The sequence below is a fragment of the Hibiscus syriacus genome, unplaced genomic scaffold (genome assembly GCF_006381635.1).
Source record: "Hibiscus syriacus cultivar Baekdansim isolate YM2019G1 unplaced genomic scaffold, ASM638163v2 tig00002841_pilon, whole genome shotgun sequence".
NCBI classification, from domain to species: domain Eukaryota; kingdom Viridiplantae; phylum Streptophyta; class Magnoliopsida; order Malvales; family Malvaceae; genus Hibiscus; species Hibiscus syriacus.
Genome location: NW_024061948.1, coordinates 726,299 through 748,574, shown reverse-complemented (window position 1 = coordinate 748,574; position 22,276 = coordinate 726,299). Strand labels below are relative to the sequence as shown.

General features: G+C 28.4%; 1 pseudogene; it reads right to left on the bottom strand.

The window, feature by feature from the left end:
- Positions 1-11,725: 11,725 nt before the first annotated feature.
- LOC120158849 lies at positions 11,726-12,449 on the bottom strand (annotated as a pseudogene).
- Positions 12,450-22,276: the final 9,827 nt, after the last annotated feature.

The window sequence follows — 22,276 nt, the reverse complement described above, 5'->3', positions numbered from 1 at the left end:
ATCGATGCACTTCAAGGGAAATATAATTATACCTTTCTTTTGGTCTAAGAAATGATAGATTGGAGTATATCAATTGGATACTAATATGTATCAATGTATGATTATATAGATATCGAGCACGAACAAGTCCCGAAACGATTATCAAGTTATGATTCGATCGCAAGAGATGAAATTATAAAAATGGATTGGAACTTAGCGAGGCCAAGGTGAGTGCGTATTATTTTATATATGATGTTTAATGGAAAATAAGACTTGTAACAAGTCTAATTTCTATAGTATTGTGCATGACGCATGAACATGAACATGTGTTTGTTATGAGTGTCTGAGCTATATGTTATGGTATGTGTTGACATGTTATTATATATGTATTTCATGGTTGATGTGGATATATGCTATGTTATGATGATATGATAAGAAATTATATGAATATAAAAGAGAAGTTATGTGATAAGATCGTTGAGATATATAGAAATGGAATATAAGATTACACGAATACATGATAGGAGATAAATTAAGTAATAATATGGGAATATGGTAAAAAGCGAGTTTATAATAAATGATGGGAATGAAGTACTCAAGTGTAAAGGTTATATAAACAATAAGAATGTGAGTTGGGTAAGTGAATAGTGGTATGAACATTTATGTGAAATAGTAAAATAGAATTATATCATTGAATGAGAATTGAAACAAGATAGATAATATTGACCTTTATGATGATATGAGACTTGAACATAAGTGATAATAGGAACATATAAGATGAGTCAGATGGGAAATATACATATGCTTAAATAAAATTATGATATATTGATTGTATGATGGAAATCTACGTAGTCATATTAGAAAGTTATAGGTACTATATGAATTGAACTAGGTAAATAGATTAGATTAGTATATAAATGAAATAATAGAAGTGACATATGTTTATGAGTATGACAGATGTGATATGATCTAGGTGAATATCATAGAATGAGGTATAAGCTATATAATATGAGATAAGTTATTTTATACATATATGATATAAGCTATTAATCAGGACATATGAGATTATGAGAAGAAGAATATAAATGATGTGAATACAAGTATAGGAAAATGATATATATATATATATGAAGATGAATTATATGAATACACATTTAGATGAGGAAATGACGGATTATATGAACATGTGACTATCTATATATATATAGGATAAGATATAAGCAATGTGACAAGAAATGTGAAATAGTATGAAAAATGGATATGAGCTACGTGATATGTGAAAGTGATTTACGTGTTTATACGTATATGTGATTCAACTTATGTGAAATAATCTACGTGTTTATGTGAAAATATGAAATGACATAAATGATGATGCCCATGTTATGTGTCATGAGAGCTAGGGTATAGTTGGCATGCCAAGAGTCGAGGGTCTACGCTGTCCTTCGGGACATATATGTATTCTTTAGAACATGTGTGAGGTCTTTTGAGACACATTGTAACATCCTCCATGCCGGGTTAGTGATCAATTTGTAAAGTTTCAGCATTTGGTGATTTAAGTAGAATGATGGAAGAGTTCAATGACTTATTTGAGTTATTTTGTGTAGGATTGAATTATAAAGAAGGAAGATTAGAAGGACAAAATGGTCTTTTTATAGTAATATAATTTTGGGGTTAGTATTATATTAAGCACGTGGAAGAGTAGGAAATTAAAACAAGTTTCCAGAGTCATCTTCTTCTTTCTTCTTCTTCATACGTGAGACCCAAGCTAAGGTAACATTATCTTGTTAGTGAATTTCTTGATGAATTTATGGTTGATTCATGACCATTAGGCAATAGTTAAGCTTAAAGGAAGTTTAAATTGTTTTAAAACCTCAAAAGGAGAAGTATATGAAGAATTAAAGAAAAGAAGTAAAAAAGTGAAATCTTAGATTAAAGTTCATAATAAGAATTGGAAGTGAGATTTAACTTGTCATCAAGTTAATTAAGGGATATGAAGTGTTAGAATTGGAATTAGAACACCTTGAAAATTTAGTGTGATTCTTGAATGCCATGTAAATAATGGAATTTTGGGTTTAAAGAAGTGATTATGGAATAGATATGAGTTTAAATATGTATATGGAAGTTAGGAATATTAAAGAAAGTAAAATATGAAGGTTTAAGCTGAAATGAAGTGATTTTCGAGCTCAAAATAGGATTTATGGGTTAGGGGAATCGATACCCATTCAAGGGGAATCGATACCCCCTCAAACGAATATGAATTTCCAGAACGCTAGAGGGAAATCGATACCCCCAGGGTACAAACCCTAATCAACCAAACACATACATCCTTTCAAATCGAAATTATCTTAAAATTCGCTTACTCAACTTATCAATTTCACCTCTATTCTCATACATCCTGAAATTTCTTTTGCTCAAACTCAACATTCTGAGTTCCTGTGTCTTATAATCTGATCATCGATATACACATTCTCAAACTCTTCTTATCAATCCTCAGCTTTACTTAAATATACAAATTCTTACTTCCTTTTCCTTTACTATACCACATTACTATGATCCAAATATGCAACTATATCCAGATCCATTGCAGATCTGGTTATCATATCCTGACAATATCTTATAATCTTATAATTCCAGTACATTCCCATCGCATATTCTTGTTAGCCAACGCTAACTTTTCCGTCTTAACTGCAAACCCTTATCATATAAACGCTATGGCTTATACACAATGTTATCCCTTCATTTCGAACTCATAAGCTCTGACTTATACATCTTATACGCTTGTCACTGATGCACTTATCCTTGAGTTCTTCTATACGTACTCATCATGTCATTAGATCTTTTTAACATTCTTATGGTGACACCTGTTCACCATATTCTATCTTATCCACATAATAGAAAAACTACTCTATATCGTTTTTTCCGATTCCAAACGATGAAAACTTTCTATCATTATTCAGATATGATTTCAGCTTTCTGAAATCAACTTTTGATCTTACTAGGCATTTCCTGAGGTGTCCGCTCTTCATCCTGCCTGGCCAGGGTAGGTGAATAGCTATCACAATTAGGAATATCACCTTTCACTTACTTTGAAATTATCACGATCGGATTTCTACTGTATTAAACTATTCTTATTCTATTAGCAAGACAACATATTCCTTACACCATCAGATCAGAAATTTTTCAATCTATGTTGGCATGTACACCTTTTATGACATTTTGGACTTCGGTTTATGCCGAGAATCGGCTAAACCATAGCTCTGATACCATTAAATGTAACACCCCAACCCGTATCCGACCCGGATACGAGTCCGAAGTGTCACATTGACTTTTCAAACCTTGACTCTTAAGAAAAATCCCGGGAAATTTAAAACTTTATTTAAAACAAAATACAGACTTTATCAGAGTGCTCGTACTTAATGACTTATTACATGCCAACACTTTATACATAACCAAATACATACTTTGTCAAATATTTCTGATCTGATCTTTTGGTAAGGAAAACTGACCTGTCTTGCTCCGCATCACTCTTTACCCTTCTCGAAACCTACGTGTGAAACAATCACACGCTAAGTCGAAGACTTAGTGAGGCATAACAACTTATAATGCACTTTAAAACATATATCGATACATGCATGTTCTGTTCTATCATGTTATAGTAATTCCATGCATTTTTCATATCGTATAAAATCATATCAGATTAATTGCAGTAAATACATACATACACATAATTCATCATTAACAGTTTATCATATAATCACATACTTTTTCAATCAAACACTATACACACAACATCATATCATTTCTATAGCATTTATCATACCACTAACTTATATTTGTTCATATCTCTGGATTAGCCCATGTACGTATGTGAGAACTATCGATATGTGAGTCTATAGAGGTTGTGCACTAATGCTGTCACCACAGCTCGTATAATTGCACCGAAGTGCCGCGTAGAATTGCACCGTAGTGCCATATAATAATGTCCATAAGGACCACATAGAATTCCTTAAGAATCATATACATATGCTAGGGATCATATATGTGTCTCACCAGACTTCACACATGTTCCAAAGAATATATATATCCCGAATGACCGCGTAGACCCTCGACTCTTGGCATGCCAACTATACCCCTAGCTCTCATGACACATAACATGGGCGTTATCATTTATTTCATTTCAATATTCACATAAACGTGTAATTCACTTTCACATATCACGTATCACATAGCTTCTTTTCATATTATCACATAGTCACGTAGTTCACTTACACGTAGATCATTTCCATATAATTCACATGTCACATATGTCATGTTTTCATATAATTTCTATCATTTCTCACCCAATCACCTTTATTCATGTAAACATACTTATCATATCTTGTTCACATAAGATCATATACTTCATATAATATATCGAAACACCTAGAACACTTTCACGTAGCTTATAGTCATAGGTCTTATCTCATAACATATACTTGTTTTCACATATATATTCATATCATTTCTTATACCCTCACATAATTCATTTAACATACATAACATATTATGTAACATTATAATAGAAATACCTATAAGTCATATCACTTAGAGCACATATATACTTATAGTCACATTGCTTATATCTTAATCGTATGCCTTCTCTTAGACATATATATATATATATATATTCACATGTTCAGGTAATCCACCATTTCATCACATAATTATGTATTCATATAACTCATTTCATTTCATATCCATCTATATAATATATATTCTCAAGATTTATCCTAATATAAATCATATAGCACTCTTATAATTCATATTCATATTCATCTAGGGCAGACTTATAAACACATCTCACTTCTATTATTTCTTTATATATATATATATAATCTAATATGTTTACTTAATTCAATTTCATATAACTCCTATAATCTTCTCATATAACTTCATAATTTCTATCATACAACCCATGTGTTATAGTTTATTTAAACATATGAATATTTCCCATCTAGCTTATCTTATATGTTCATCTTATCATTTATGTTCAAATCTCCTAGTTAGTGTACTATTCTCACTTCATCCTATAGATCAATATTATCCAGCTTATTTCACTTATCATATAATAATAATTATATTTTACTATGATCATATAGTTTATATCTCATATAATTCATAACCTTTCTTATGTAATTACTTATACTTTCTCACCTAACACATAAAAGAACAGATCAATCCATATAATCAAGCATACATACATGCATATTCAATTCATGCCTTTAATCATGCATTCATGTGTAACACTTCAGGAAATAGACTCATCGCAAGTCTTATTCCCATCGCACATCATATACTATTGAATATGCACTCACCTGGGCCTCGTTGTTTGAATCAATCCTAATCCTTAGTTTGTTCCGGAACAAGCTTTCATTCTATATCTACATAATAATACATTAATACTTATTAGTATACTGATTGATATATTCGAAACTATCACTCCTTAGTCTCAAAGAAAAGCCAATTTCATCTTTTAATGAAGGTATGCATCGATGCACTACACCATGCATCGATGCATAAATCCTATTCGATGTTTGTATTAATGGGGATGCATCGATGCACTCCTTATGCATCGATGCATAAATCCTATTCGATGTTTTCTATTTAAATTCATGCATCGATGCACTGCATGTGCATCGATGCACCTTAAACAATTTCTGGTATTTATCATCGATGCATCGGTGCACAATGAATGTGCATCGATGCACATTGCCCAGAACTGACATTTTAGCACGTAAATCATCAACTCTTCCCTTAATTCTTCTATTTTAAGCCCCTATTTTAACATTAAACTCAACTACTATAACTTGAACCAACTTATATCCATGTAAATCATCTTTAACCTCAAAATCCTATCTTCTTTATGAGATTCAAGAATCATACCAAATTTTCTATATGTTCTAAATCCAATTTTAACACTTAATACTTCTTAATTAAGCTGATGACAAGTCAAATCCAACTTTAGAACTTCAAAAACCTTTCTATAACAAAAGTTCATTTATAAACCCTTAATATAAATTCCTTTCTAATTCTATCTCTTTGGTGTTTTAAGCTTATATAAGTTTTCCTTAAGCTTATATAACCCTCAAAGACTCAAATCCAACTTAAAACTTTCAAGAAATCATAAGCTAAATCAAACTTACCTTTGCTCTTGGCTTCCACGTGAAGAAGAAGAAGAAAGTAGAAGAGAATTCTGGAGAATTCTCTCCCTCTCCACGTGTATATAATTCCCTTATTTTTCTTAAATGATCAAATGACCATTTTACCCTTTATTTCCTTTAATAATTACTGAATAACCTTCATCATATTTCCAAGAAGTCATTGAACTATTCAATTATCCTACTTTAGTCACCAAATTCTGAAACTTTACAATTTGGTCACTAACCCTGTAATGCGGATGTTACAGGGGTGTTACACACATACTTGATCCTTGGCATATGTATATGATTCCTAAGGAATGATATGTGGTCCTTAGGGACAACCTTATATGGCACTTCGGTACGCGACACTACGCTGTAATTCTACGTAGCACTTCGGTGCATTTATACGAGCTGTGGTGACTGCATAGTGCACAACCTCAATAGACTCGCATATCTACAGTTCTCACAGATGTGCATGGGCTAACAAAGAGATAATAATAAACATATATATATTACATGTAAAATATATACTTTTGTGATATGAATTGTATTATATGATTGATATGATGATGTGTATATGTGTACATTTGATTACATGAAATTTTATATTGTTTTGATCAGATAACATGATATGATATGTTCATGCATGATTAAGTAGTTAGAGTTACTTTAATGTGTTTAATGCCTCACTAAGTCATCGACTTAGCGTGTGATTGTTTCACACGTAGATTACCGAAGTGAGAAGAGTAAAGAGCAATGTGGAGCAAGACAGGTCAGTTCTCCTTACCAAATATCAAATCAGAAGAAAGGTGAATAATATGTATTTTAATACATAAAGTTCTAGTTGGCATGTATTCAAGATAATATATTGTATAAGCTCTGAATAGTTCGTTAAAGGTTTTGAATAAGTTATATGTAATAATAAATTTTAAATTACTCACTATTTTATACAAGTAAAGGTTTTTGAAAAGTCAATGTGACACTTCGGACTCGGATCCGGGTTAGGGGTGTTACAATCGAACAAATAACAACACAAGATTTATGTAAAAAACTCAAAAGAGAAAAAACACGAATAGAGAAATAAACAACAACACCAAAATTTAAATGGAAAACTCAAAAGGGAAAAACAACAAGCAGAGGAGAAGATAATTTCACTACGTCAAAAAATACAAGATTCTTACTTTCTATTTATAGGAATAAAACGAATTATACTACTTCGCCGACCTACAGGATTTTCACTTTTACCACTGTTTTGAACGTAACTTCATGACCTAGTCCAATAAAAAATTGAGTCACAACTCTAACATTTATATTAAATCTTAATTTCTATAAAGGTAATTTACTGGAAAAATATGTTGCGTTTTGGTCAGAAGGGTAAGCTTAACCCTAAATTCATTACACCATATGAGATTACGAGATTTATCGTTTTCGTTTTTTTATAAAACTCGAGCGTATTCGTGATGTGTTTTATACGTTAATTATGTATATATGGATCAGATTTGACCATATTATGCCTTTAAAGGAGATCGGGATTGATAACTCTCCAAAATAGTTGCTATTTATAGTTTTTTTACTTAGGTTAAGCTTGAACTTTAGCATGTTTATGATCACATTTAGAATAATTTTAGCATATTTTACATCATTTGTGTATGGAAGAGATTGTTGATACTTGAGCTGATTTTGGTGATTTTGATTTGAATTTGCTACTCTAATGTTGTAACTTTGTCTTATGATGTAGGTGTTGCTGTGAGCTGATACGAGACAGAATTGATGGGTCGTTGTTGTAGTATTCGACGCATCATCAGACAATTAAAGAGATTTTAGGAGTGGATAGTTACTGAAGAAAAGGCCGAAATTTGAATTTGATTAGATGCTGAAGATAAGGCTTGAATTTAAATTTTAAATTAAAGGAATTTTAGATAATAAGGAAACTTTTCTATTGGTGGAAACTTTGACCTTACGAGGTTATAAATACAACATTTTCTTTATCCCTTTGAACCCTAATTCTTCCACATCCTCCTTTACTTTTCTATTTTACCACCTTCCATGTAAGCTTAAATCCACCGTCGGGGAGTGCAGCAACAGCAAGGGAGCGACATTGTGTAGTAACGACGATCAAGAGGATTCAACTTAATTTTCCATCCTTTTATAGAGATAGGGAAGTGATGGTTGTTTAGTTGAATGTTATTATATTTCGAATGATATTTGTTTCTTTAACATAAGGTGTTTGATTAAATGTTTTTTTACTTTGTTTTATGTGTTATCGTACTTAATGGATGATTTTAGAGATGGAGTTGTCTTTATGCATGTGATTTCTATAATTTTTAGAGATGAAAGTTGTGAAATTTTCATACTTTCTTTTTGCAACTTTGGTGATTGTGTCAAGCAACGTTGGTGTATAGAAATATATGGTGTCCATTGTTAAGCAATTGATTAAGTGAATTAATGAAGATTGATTCTTGTTAATTAAATATTGTAATCCTTGTGAGACACATGAATACATTGTCTTGAGCATATTCACGGTAGAAACAACCAAATAGCATCGACATCTATTTAATCCTTAACCTGTTGCTCTCCTGAATGTTGTAGCACTGCTTGACATTTATCATTATGATTTCGTTATCTTGTTGTTGACTTTTTCATTACAATCAAGTTTCTATTATTCTTTTACACAACTCTTCCATAAACTTTTAGCTCTATGTGGGTTCGACATCCGTAGCTTAATAGTTTCCACTTTATTACTTTGATACGATAGTATATGCTTACACTGTGTTGTAACATTATTATTATCAGCATCAAGTTTTCGAGATCTGACCTAATCTTTCATATAAGAAGGAATTGAATTAAATCTTAGCTCGAAAAATGAAAGAGTTGTGTAACACAAGAGTTTCATTGGGTGAAGATTTTGTGGCGTAACTACAAAACTAAAAAAGCTACTTCGGAGTTTGAAGATATAATGAGATGTCAATAATCATATTTATTTGATTCACTTAAATTCAAAGATGGATTTTTTAAAAAGAAAGCTGTGAAATATTTTGGTTAAATGAACTTGAGATTTATTAAGGTATAAAATATGTTTTTGATAATCTATTAAAGATTTGAAGGATTTGAATTTAAAATGGTTTAACAAAATATACTTACTTTTGATTTTAAAGTTATAAAAGATTAAAATGTATGAGGGTCATAGCTTGTGGAAAAGTTTTAGAAAAGGGTCCTAATTTAAGGTTAAACAATGGCGAAAAGGGGTCCTAAAATGCTACTTTGTTCATAACATTTTTCGTTGTCTCGATTAATCTGGATCGCGTACTAGAGAGACGAAGGTGATATTTCCAACCTAATTTGCTCAATTCGCAAACGTCGGGATTTGATCCCATGACATTTCTTAAAGGATCTATTACCTCATTTCACTATACCAACTGGTTGTTGATATTTTAATATTTATTATAAGAGATAAAATATATCAATTTGTTAAAGATTTTACAAATTTATTTATTTTCATAAATTCTTACATTGCTGAAGTATTATCTATTAGAAAAGTCATTTCGTAATTGAAGGATTTACAATATATAATATGGTAGTTAAGTTTGACGGTTTAGAAGTCATTCGTGTTTGTTTGTTCTTTTCAAATGATTCTTTTGATTAATTTAGTTATTAATAATTGTTGAAAATCAAATACATTGTTCTAATATGTATTATTCCACTGAATTAATCGATATATAGATCAAATCGTTAATTATATTAAGCGTAAATAATCTTATCATGAAAAAATCGATTTCTATGAGAGGTTTTATTTTCCAATTTATGATGTTATAATTCTTTATTCTATTTTCATTGTTGTTGACGCTTTTAAAGAGTATAAGCTTAAACTTATGTATTAACTCGAGTTATAGTAATTAGGGATGCTTATCGAGTGGGTTGATTACGAGTTCAGTAATGTTCGACTCGTGTTCATTAAAAAAAATTATTGTTCAACTTAACTCGTTGCTCTATAATTACTCGACTCATGCTCGTTAAAAAACTTGTTGTTCGACTCGACTCATTACTCTTTAAACTCATCAAAAATTTTACCTTGTTTCTTTAACTATATATAAAATCTAGTAAATTAATAATTTAATATTTTTCTTGTTGTTTATTATAAAACTAATAAATTAATCGTAATTATTATTTAGTAATTTAACATCTTTCTTATTATCTATTAACAAAATAGTAATTATTAATTAGATTATTTTAATAGAACAAAATTTTAAGGTAACTATTACAAAATTAAAAAAAAATAACGAACTGTTCGTAAATTTATCGAATCGAGTTGAAACTTGCTCGGCTCAACTTGTCAAGGTATCGAGTCGAGCTCGAGTTTAAATCGAGTTAACTTGAAACGAGCTTTGATTAAATTTTGACCGAGTCAAATACGAACGAACTGCTCAACTCATTAAACACCCTTAATAATAATACTTTGAAATATTAAATTTTTCTTCATATGACATATTTTATTCCTTTTAGAAAAAACTCAATACTCTGGAAAGGTATATATATATATTAAGAATAAGTACCAAATAGGAATAAAAATTTATTATTATGCTTTAGTGTACATTACAATAGAATGTTAGGCTTGTTTTTTTCTCCTTGAAGAGATAAAGTTGACCTACAAGCTTCATCAAGATTGTGTAATCAATTAAAGATTATAGCTTCTGGGACCAAATAAAAATAATACTTTTTTTTCAGTCATTAAATTTGTCTCTTATTAATTTTTTAAAAGTAGAAAATTTTAAATTTTAAACTTTAACTATGATTATTTTAATTGTTTTAAAAATTAAATTTTATAAAATATATATTTAAAAATTTATTGATTGATGGCTTTTAAAATACATTTCTTTATATTTTTATTAATAATAAATTTTAAATAATAATGAATCAAAATTAAAAAAATTGTCAAATAATTTATTAAAAATAGATTTAATGGGATAGAGAATATATATTTTATTTATAACTTATGGGACCCAATAAAAATTAAAAGAACATATTCATAGCTTTGGGGGACCAGCTATTAAAAAAAATACTGAAATAAAAATAGTGGACATTTCTTTAAAAAAAATAAAGAGTATAAATAGCTAAGCATTATGTTGACATGCAGAGAGGCCTAAATCACATAAAAATAGATAAGATAAATCCCTTTTTTCAGTGACATTAAAATAAAAACTATTTGATTTAATAGTAAATGTTATATGCACTTTTTCATTTTAAGAGTTGGATTTGAATTTTTAATAAAAATTAATCAGGAATATCTTTAAAAAATTAATAGTAAATGATTTATTGATCTGTTTATTTTAATCAGATATTGTAAAAGTTTATTATAGTGCGACCCTCACAACGTAACTTATTCCATTTACAACGTTAAAATTCAACCCTATAACCTTGTTTAAAAGATATAGTATCTCGTTATATTAGATCAATTGATTGTTGATTTAAATATTTGATTTCCATAGGAAAACATTTAAATTTAAACTTGAGATATTTGAATTGATAAAGACGGAATACAATGATATCGTCTAAAAAGGGGGGGAATTCGATAAAATAAATGCAAACAAATAAGCAAATATTAGCACATACATGAAATTAATACACTATTACATAAGCAAACGATCAAAAGTTTCCATGTGCATGGCTTAGCCAGTTCCACCAAGCACTCCCTTGAGCTTCTTAACTTGAGCATCGTCAGAAACGTGGATTTCTCCAACAAAGACGACGGCAGATCATTGGCGAACAATGCGAAATCGAGGATTTGAAGGCCGGGACTGGGGGCAGTGAACGTTACAATGGCGAGCGATGGTCGCCGGCCAGCGGCATTGATCTGAAAATGGAGTAAACCTTGAGGGAAAACCATGATATCACCCTTCTTCAATGTCTTATAGTAAACATTATTTGCCGAAGAAATGAAGCCGGCAGTGATGTGACCATGAACGACATAGAGAAGCTCGTTGGCACCGGGGGAGTGTGCATTGGGACTACACCACCCGGTGCCAAGTCTAGCCTTGCGGCAGATATGCCCAATCCGTTGACCCCAGGTATTGAGCTACGAATCCCGGGTGACTGCCGCATTGATGATGTTTGAGGTGTTGCCGGCGATGCCGAGGCCCGAAAATACAAAATCGTCGACGGTGAGGTCTGTTTCGGTTTTGCAAGGGTAGCCGGAGGGGGTAACAATGCCCGTGGACAGGTTTGCAACGCAAAATCCTGCGCGAGGACATGGGTGGACGTGAGGATAAGGGAGAAGAGGAGGAAAATGTGAAGCATTTTGCTTTTGGGAATTATTTTCTTTTTTCTTTAGCGTGGTTTTTTTAGAGGCTTTGCTTATGAATTTATAGACAGTAAGGGGTGGGTTCAGTGTAAATCAAATTATATGTATTAATAATTCATTTATTATTATTTTTTAAAAAAAGTTTGAGATTTGGTTTGCTCTCATTTTTTTCACTTTAGGGACCAAAATATAAGAAAATGATTTTTTTTTTTAAATTATCCCTTTAAATGAAATAATAGGTTTAAGAAATTTAACATGTTTTGTTTAGATTATAATTATATTGTAAAACATTGAAAGGATATTAAAATTACAGTGACCTGAAATAATTTTTTCCAAAGCTCAAAATGAAACTATACGATTTTGCTTAGTATAAAATATAATGCATTAATAATTGTCCCTTGTTGTACGCATCTCACTATCATTTTATATAAATATATTGATAAGCATCAATTAAATAAATATTAATTTATTTATTATGATAATTATTTGTCTTTCGAATTCCCACCACATATGTGATAATATTTCAATTGTCGTCATTTAAGAAAAAAAAATAATCGTATAAGAGAAAGTTATTCTCTCTAAATATCTTAAATACAAATAGTTATATGTATGCACATTGTCAATAAATTAAAAAATAAAGAAGAAAAAAATAAACAAAGAATAACAAAATACAAGTAAAAACTTTATTGAAAGCACATGGACGGAGAGTCGTCCAAAAGATCACATGGGATAGTGCTCATAAGAAGACATCGTGACAGCTAAAGGCATGCAACAAGTTTATTAAATTGGGCATGCTGTCCTTTCAAATTGCAACCATTGAAACTCATATGTGGACCATAAACATTCCCTTATGGCTAAGTTCTCTATCTCCAGTAACACCGAGTTAAAGCCCTTAACATTCGAAACAACCTACAAAGGAAAAACTAAACATGTAATATAGTTGCCAACTCATCAAATAGTTTTAGCCGTAAAAGAAAGTGTTGTTCTTTTTATAAGTTTCAAATTCGAATAGATACATCTATAAAGTGTATGTGTTCTCGTTTACTAAGAAAGATTCATAACATATATTATTTATAATCACTCTAGACTATTAAGAAAAATATATAGGATAACTCATGCTCGCCTTTTAACAACTAGAAGAAACAATTGAGATTCATAAACTAATATTTCGACCAAAGTTGGTTTAAATTGAATTTATTAAACATTTATAAAAAAAATAAGGTGTTTAATGTAAAATTATGAATGTCATAAAATATAAAATTATTTTTGCTTGACATCAAACTATCTCAGTGGAAAAAAATAATATTGTTCTTCTTAGAGATAATGATTTAAACAATTACGTTGCACAATGCGTGTGCATTGTCATTTGGTTAAAAAATTATAAACATATGCTATCTTATAATCACCACAGATTATTTAAAAAAATATTTGAATTTTTTTTGAAGTTGATCAAATGAATCCTTGATTTATTTTTTTAATTCATTTTAACCCATAATTTGACAATTTAATCAAGTTGGTCCCCAAATCTTGATCCAATTGGTTGGCCCTTCCTCCACCACAACCAAGTTCCATAAATTTTTTTTTGTAAATTGGGATAAAAGAAAAAGAATATGCTTAGCCAAGGTCAAATTCCCAATCCCTTTCCTATCACAGTGGAGATGATGTGACACGTTTGTTCATATGGAAATTGCGAAACCAATGAAAGTGCTGTCTTTTTTTATTTCACGAAAATGTTTTGAGAAATAATATATTCATCAAATTACAGTTACTTTTAAATTATATGTGAAAATTTGCCCATTTTTATTATATAATTCACTTGTAAACAACAAGCCACCAATTTCTTTAGGAAGATAGACAAGAACGTAAGAAAGATTTAATATTAAAGGAGATTTTAGGAAGATAAAAATATATTTTTAATAAAAAAATAAAAAAATATTTAAAATAAATAAATATGAATTTAAAATTTTCAGAACGATTACCCTCGCCAACACTCTTTTGGTCCATCCTTATGATAAGATCAAGAATACTTGATCTATCAATTTATTTGGAAAATTATTAGATAATGTTTGATTCATAAAAAAGAATTATTATAATATATAATTTATTAAGTGACTTTAATGGTCAAAGCAAGTGATGTTCTCATTGAAGTTATGGTTTCAAGCAGTTGCATATGCAGTGTATGTATACGTTGTCAATAGCTAAAAAAGATTATGAAAAAATATTATCTTATAATTACCACAATATATTCAAAAAATTATATATATATATATAACTTGTATTTGTTATGAATTCTCATGTAAATGTTTCACTTTAATATTGATAATTCAATTTGTTAAAAAGAAAATATATCGTAAGTATAATTTGATAAAATATATATTAATCCTATCTTATATTCTTAAAATCATATATTATAACCTTACATTCATGTTAAACAAATAAAATAAAATAATATAATATAATATTCTCAATAATACGTTAAATAATATCATATTTCAATAATCTAATTTCCAAAGAAAATTTTACATTTTGTAAATTAAACGATCACTAAAAGAAATATTATTTATTCAAAAATAATATACATAATTTATATATTTTTACTATGATAATATCAATAAATTTAATTATTAGTAATTTAATTAATTTAATAAATATAAGTGTAGACATAACTTGACAAATAAGAAAACTTTTTTCAGGAAAAAGATATACAAGGTGGATTTCCCGAAAAATCACCTTAGCCTCTTTTATTTCCCTGTCAGACACCGTTCAGACTATATTTTTTGATCTAACACCCTTTTGCAGAAAGGTGCACCCCTTATCGCGTTTTACGTTGATTTGACGCCACGTGAGGCGGCCCTGCAACGCACCTTGTAAAACGTGTAAAAAATTCGGATGCTAATTTTGTAAATAATTGTAAATTGATGCCTAATATGTAATTAATTTATATTATGATGATATTTGTGTAAAAACACCAAATTTATCTATTTATTTTTTTTGTGATATTATTTTTAATAATAGTTAATAATATTTATTGACTTTTAAAATTAATTGTTTAAAAATATTAAAATAAACTTTTAATTACAAATGAGAGATTAAATGAATTATTATTCATTTTTTCTAAAAATAAATAAAGATGCAATAAAAAATTAAAAATGAATAAAATTCAATAAAAATATAATGTAAAGCTAAAAAAATATCAACTCTTTATTTAAAATATTGTTTCTAATATTAATTTTAAAAACTATAAAATAAATATTAAATTTTAATTTTATTAAAAATGAATAAACATCATTAACTGTTGTTAAAAAATAATAATTAATGAATAATAATTCTTTTGATCCCTCAATTGTAATTAAAAGTTTATTTTAATATTTTTTTATATTTTTAAACATTTAATTTTAAAATACTCGATTCTTCAACATGATTGTTAAACAGTCGTAGGTGTGGAAAGCTACATGGATTGAATGAAAATTTGATCGTACAAAATTAATAACTCAAAATTGTCTAATTGTTGTCTAAATATAAACTCAATTGTACCACGAATAAACATCCGATCAAAGAGTTAATATTTTCTGTTCAATCTTCATAAAAACTGTTTTGTCTCATCATTTTCTCCCGCGTATGAGTTTTTTTTCTTTTTATAACATTCATGCAAAAGAATATACATATTGTGTAATTTCATGCAAAAATCAAAATTTATCGAGTTTTAAAATAATTTGCAAAATAATATTTAAAAGTATTTTAAAATATAAATAATTTTATAAAAGTTTTAAAACTATTATTTCTTTTATAAAATGATGATGATGATAATAATAAATATTTTATAATTTATAAATTTCATATATTTTTAAAAAAATTATTGACTTTTAAAATTAATTGTTTAAAAATATAAAAAATATTAAAATAAACTTTTAATTACAGTTGACTTTTGCAATAAAAATCACTCTACTTTTGATTTTTTGCGTGCACGTATGCAACTATATTCAATAGAAAATAATTGAAAAAAATGAACTCATACACGAGAGAAAATGATGAGACAAATCAGTTTTTGTGAAGATTGAGCAGAAAAGATCAACTCTTTGATCGGATGTTTATTCGTGGTACAATTGAGTTGATATTTAGACAACAGTTAGACAATTTTGAGTTATTAACTTTGTGCGATCGAATTTTCATTCGATTCTTATAGCTTCCCATACCTACAACTGTTGAACAATCATAAACTTGACTAAAATAACTTTTAATTACAATTGAGGAATCGAATGAATTATTATTTATTAATTATTATTTTTTGACAACAGTTAATAATGTTTATTCATTTTTAATAAAATAAATTTAATATTTTTTTAATATTTTTTAAAATTAATATTAGAATGAATATTTTAAATAAAGAATTACATTATATTTTTATTGAATTTTATTTATTTTTAATTTATTTTTATTGCATTTATATTTAATTCATTTTTATTGCATTTATATTTATTTTTAAAAAAAATGAACAATAATTCATTTGAATCCTCAATTGTAATTAAAAGTTTATTTTAATATTTTAATATTTTTAACCAATCAATTTTAAAAGTCATTAAACATTATTAACTATTGTTAAAAATAATATAAAAAAATAAATAGATACCGTTAGCGATTTTACACAAATATCACCCTAACATAAATTAATTATATATTAGCACAAGTTTAAAAATATTTACAAAACTAACACCATATTTTTTTACTCATTTAACAAGACGCGTTGTAAGGGGACATTTTATCCCACGTGACGTAAAACATGGTATAAATACACGTCTTTTTATAAAATATATTAAATCATAAAATATAATCTAAACGGTACCTGATAATAAAATAAATGGAACTAGAGTGCTTTTTGGGGAAAATCGCGATATACAATACATCAGGTAACTTGACAAATAAGATACGTCATATAAGACTTTATTCCTATTTTTATTGTTAAAGTAAGATTTTAGGTTTCATGGGAAAAGGTTGGCGCAAAGTTGGAGCCCACTTTGATTTGACGGCCCACTTCTATTTTTCTTTAATTTATTTTTATTTTCTGTCCTTTATTAAATTTATACTTAATGGTATATCGAATTTTCGTTCTTTGAGTCGTCAAATTTGAATTTATTCTTTATATCTTTTAATCCTTAAGTTTTTTATGCGAAAAGTGGTATATATTATTTTTTAAATAACAATAATTTTATTCAAATATTAGCTAGAATATAATATTACAATATTTGATTTGAAAATTTTAAAATTAATTAAATGCATATTTTACCAAATATGTAATATATGTTATATTTTCACAAGTTAAACTTTAATACTAATTTATAAATATTTGAATAAAATTTCATTAAAATATTTTAATCGGTAAAATATATGAATTTTGAGGAAAAATACATTTAATATATAATTAATAAATTTAGTATATCAAATTTATATTATAAAATAATTTTAGATTTTTCATATTAACTTTTATATAATATAATATGAAAAAATAATGTTGTGATATCGAGTGTAACATCCCAAATCAGGGTCAGTGACTAAATTGCAAATTTTGAAAACTATATGCTCGATTTTGAAACAAGTTAAAAGTTCAATGATTTAAATAGAAAAATTTCAGTGTTAGATTAAATGATAATTTTTGGAAAGTTTGAAGGGTATAATGGTAATTCTATAAGAAATATTTTTATTTATCTTTTATATAGGAGATGGCACGTGGAAAGGGATGAAAAAAATAGAAAAGTCTGGAGACTTTGGTTCAACCTTCTTCTTCTTCTCTTCCCGTAAGCTCCATGGAAAAGGTAAGTTTAAGTTCAACTGGTTAATTTTTGAGTTTTAAACTTAGTTTTGATTCTTGGGTTGATAAGAAATATTATTTAGAGATTAAAGCATGTTGAAACTCCAAAATGAATGAGTTATGAAGGATTAAATGTGAAGAGTTTTTAAGTGAATTATTGAAATAGAGGGAGTTAATATATTGTGAAGTTGAATTTGACTTGTCAATGGTTAAATTAAGAGATTTGGAGTGATAGAATTGGATTTAGAACATATAGAAAATTTGGTATGATTCTTGAATGCTATGTGGAAGAGTGAATTTTTAAGTTAAAGAGGTATTGAATGAAAATTAATTAGTTTAAGCATGTATATGAAAGTTAGGAATATTAAAGGTAGTGAAATATGAAGTGTTGAGCTGAAAATGAAGTGATTTTCGAGCTCAACATGAGATTTCTGGGCTAGGGGAATCGGTACCCATTCAAGGGGAACCGATACCCCCTCAAGCGAACCATAATTTACAGAATGTCATGGGGGAACCGATACCCCCACAGGAGTTAACCGATCCCCCTAAAGGAAGAAAAGAATATTGGTTTATTAAGTTCGTTTAAGTTGTTAGTATCGAATTACAAGATGTAGGTATCTAATAATTGTCTTGAAAATGTATAATTATGTAGATTCAGAGCTTGAACGAGTTCTGGAATCATTGTCAAGTAAGATCGATAAAAGGGAAAGATAAGAGATTTGTATTGACTAGTGAGGCCAGGTGAGTGCATACTAGTAACATGTAGTGTTTAATGGAAATAAGACTTGCGATGAGTCCATTTCCTAGAGTAATATGCATGAAGTCATGAACATGATTATGTGTTTGTTATGATTATATGTGATTATATGTATTACATTAATTGTATGTATGCATGACTAAAGATATTGATATGCTTTATATATATTATATGATTTGTGTAAAACACTATTATGTAATAATAGAAGAACATGAAATAAGTTGTATGATAAAGACATAAGGACTGAAATAAATATGTGAAATAAGCTACAAGTTAATGAATCATTGGCATATATATATATATATATATATATATATATATATATATATATATATATATATATATGAATATAAGATAACCAAGTATAAATCATATTATATGGTATAAGTGATTACATGAGAAAGGTTAAGAGACTCTACGAGGATAGTATAAATTTGAGGGCATAAACATAAGTAATGATACATAAGTTTTATAGGGAAGATTTATATACTTAAAGTAAACTACAGTTTATGAGTTATAAAGTGAAGAATTACAAAACTTTATGAAAGAGTATTATAGAAGTCATGGGAAATTGAATTAAATAAATAGATAAAACTAGTATATAGATGATTTATGTGAGTGAAAGAAGGAGTGAGATATGATAAGTATAAACTATGTATAGGATAGAATGAGACTATTTGAACTTGTAGTATAACTTTATAAAGGAAGACTTAGGTAAACTCATTATATGATACAATTATAGAGCATTGCTATGCAAATTATATTAATGAGTATATGAGTAAGTTTATAGGTTATTGATAGGACATATAAGGTTATATAAATGTATGATAATATGAAAAAGTGAACTAAGTTTAATGATGTTGAACCGTATGAGTAGAAGTTATGTGATTATAAGTAACATGATTACATGATTACAAGATATGATACTTGACATGAGATATATGAAACAGAAAGTATATGTCATATGAAATATTATATGATTATGTGATTATATGGAAAATAATACAATTATAAGTGATAAGCTTTGTGATATGTGATTTATATGACAATGAGCTATGTGAAAGAACTATGAGACTATGTGTATATGTGAATGTATGTTAACATAAATATTAATGCCCACGTTATGTGTCTTGAGAGCTTTGGGGTATAGTTGGCATGCCAAGAGTCGAGGGTCTACGCGGTCCTTCGGGACATATAGGTATCCTATGGAACATCTATGAGGTCCTTTGCGACACATATTTGGTCCTTAGCATATGTATATGATTCTTAAGGAATTTTCTACGTGGTCATTCGGGACGTATATATATTCTTTGGAGCATGTATGAGGTCTTTTGAGACACTTACTTGATCCTTGATATATGTATATGGTTCTTAAAGAATTTATATGTGGTCCTTATGGACAATATTATATGGCACTACGGTGCAAATTCTACGCGACACTTCGGTGCAATTATACGAGTTGTGGTGACAGCATTAGTGCACAACCTCTATAGACTCACATACCTATAGTTCTCACATATGTCCATGGGCTAATCAGGAGATAATAACAAATATATGTTTGTTATATGATAAATGTTGTAGAAATGATATGATGTTGTGTGTGTGTGTATTGTTTGATTAAGGGGTTTAAGTATAAAAGTATGTGATTAAAAGATAAACTGTTGATGATGCTTTATGTGTATGTAGGTATATTTTGTTAGGTAATCTGATATGATTTTGTATGCTATGATGAAATAAGGTGATTTAGTATAGCATGATAGAATGAAACATGCATGCATGGTTAAATGTTATTAAGTGCATTATAATTTTTATTTGCCTCACTAAGTCATCGACTTAGCGTGTGAGTGTTTTACACGTAGGTTATGGAAAGCTAGAAGAAAAGCTAAGAGAGCAAGGCAGGTCAGCATCTCCCTTACAAATTTCAGATCAGAAAATAGATGATTTAAATGATTTTGGTTATTATGAATATAATTGGCATGTACTAAATGATTGAGTCAATATGCTCTGATTAATTTTAGTTATTGTGGTCAATTTATGTAAATAAATTGTTTTTACTTTAATTAAAGTTTTAAATTTTCTTTGAATTTTGTCAAGAGTCAAGGTTTGAAAAGTCAATGTGACACCTCAGACTCGTATCTGGGTTGGGGGTATTACATCGATTGTACAAAGATATTGTTTTTTCAATATCGTCATTGTTAATGGTTGAACTTAATAAGTGACCAAAATGAAAAAATATAATGTTATGTATAATTTTAAAAAATAATTAAATGAACAAAATAAAATTACAAAAATAGATGATGAATAATCAAATAAGTAGATTTTGAGCAAACTGGATTGAGAGGGTCACCCTCGTTTCTGTAGTAACCGATCTGGATCAGTTGGTCAATAGATCGAATACCAATGATTAATTTAAAAAAAATAAACTTAGACTCATAACAAGTAGTTTTGTTGTGCGGTGAATTAAAACGATGAGTTATCTAGTCCAACTTAAAAAGTTATATTATAAAATTATAACATTTTTTAGTTACAACTAAAAAATTACATTATGATAAGTTTTGGATTTTAATCCGAAAATGCTATATAAACTTATAACATTTTAAGTTATAACCGAAAATATTATGAAAAATATAATATTTTTTATTTTAACAGTAAATATTATCTTATACAACTTAAGAAATTACACTTTTAATAGTATTTTAAACTATAACCGATTTATATCATTTTCTAATCTTATATTTAATAGTTGTATTTAAGACCCTCTCACCCAAAACGTTCAATAAGAATTGAAAATTTTCCAACAGTTAAGTGGCTCGTATTCAAACCAGGCCCACTTCCCTCGAATTTTTTTTTGACAACATTCCCTCGAATTGCTGAAAGAGGAAGAAGAAGCCTACATAACCATTAATGATCCATCCGCCAACGCCCAATCAACAGCTCAGACAAAAAAAATCCTTTCTCTGACTTTTTGACGGTTCTAGCAGTTGTATTAAAATATTATTTTATATAGATTTGATTTGTTTATGATTTATGGAATATAAATTTGTAAATTTCATGTATTTTCTTGTGTGTGGTTTGTAAAATTTAATACTGTTTAAAGATTTTTTCCCCCATGTAATATTCTTACTTCAATCATAAATTTATATGTTCAAGAGAAAAGTATGGGCAGTAAATTGGATAAGCGTTTTAGCTTTGGAGTATTGATCCTCGATGAGCGGTTTTCTCGAAAAATTATATTTTTCATTTAATAAGTCCGATCATACACC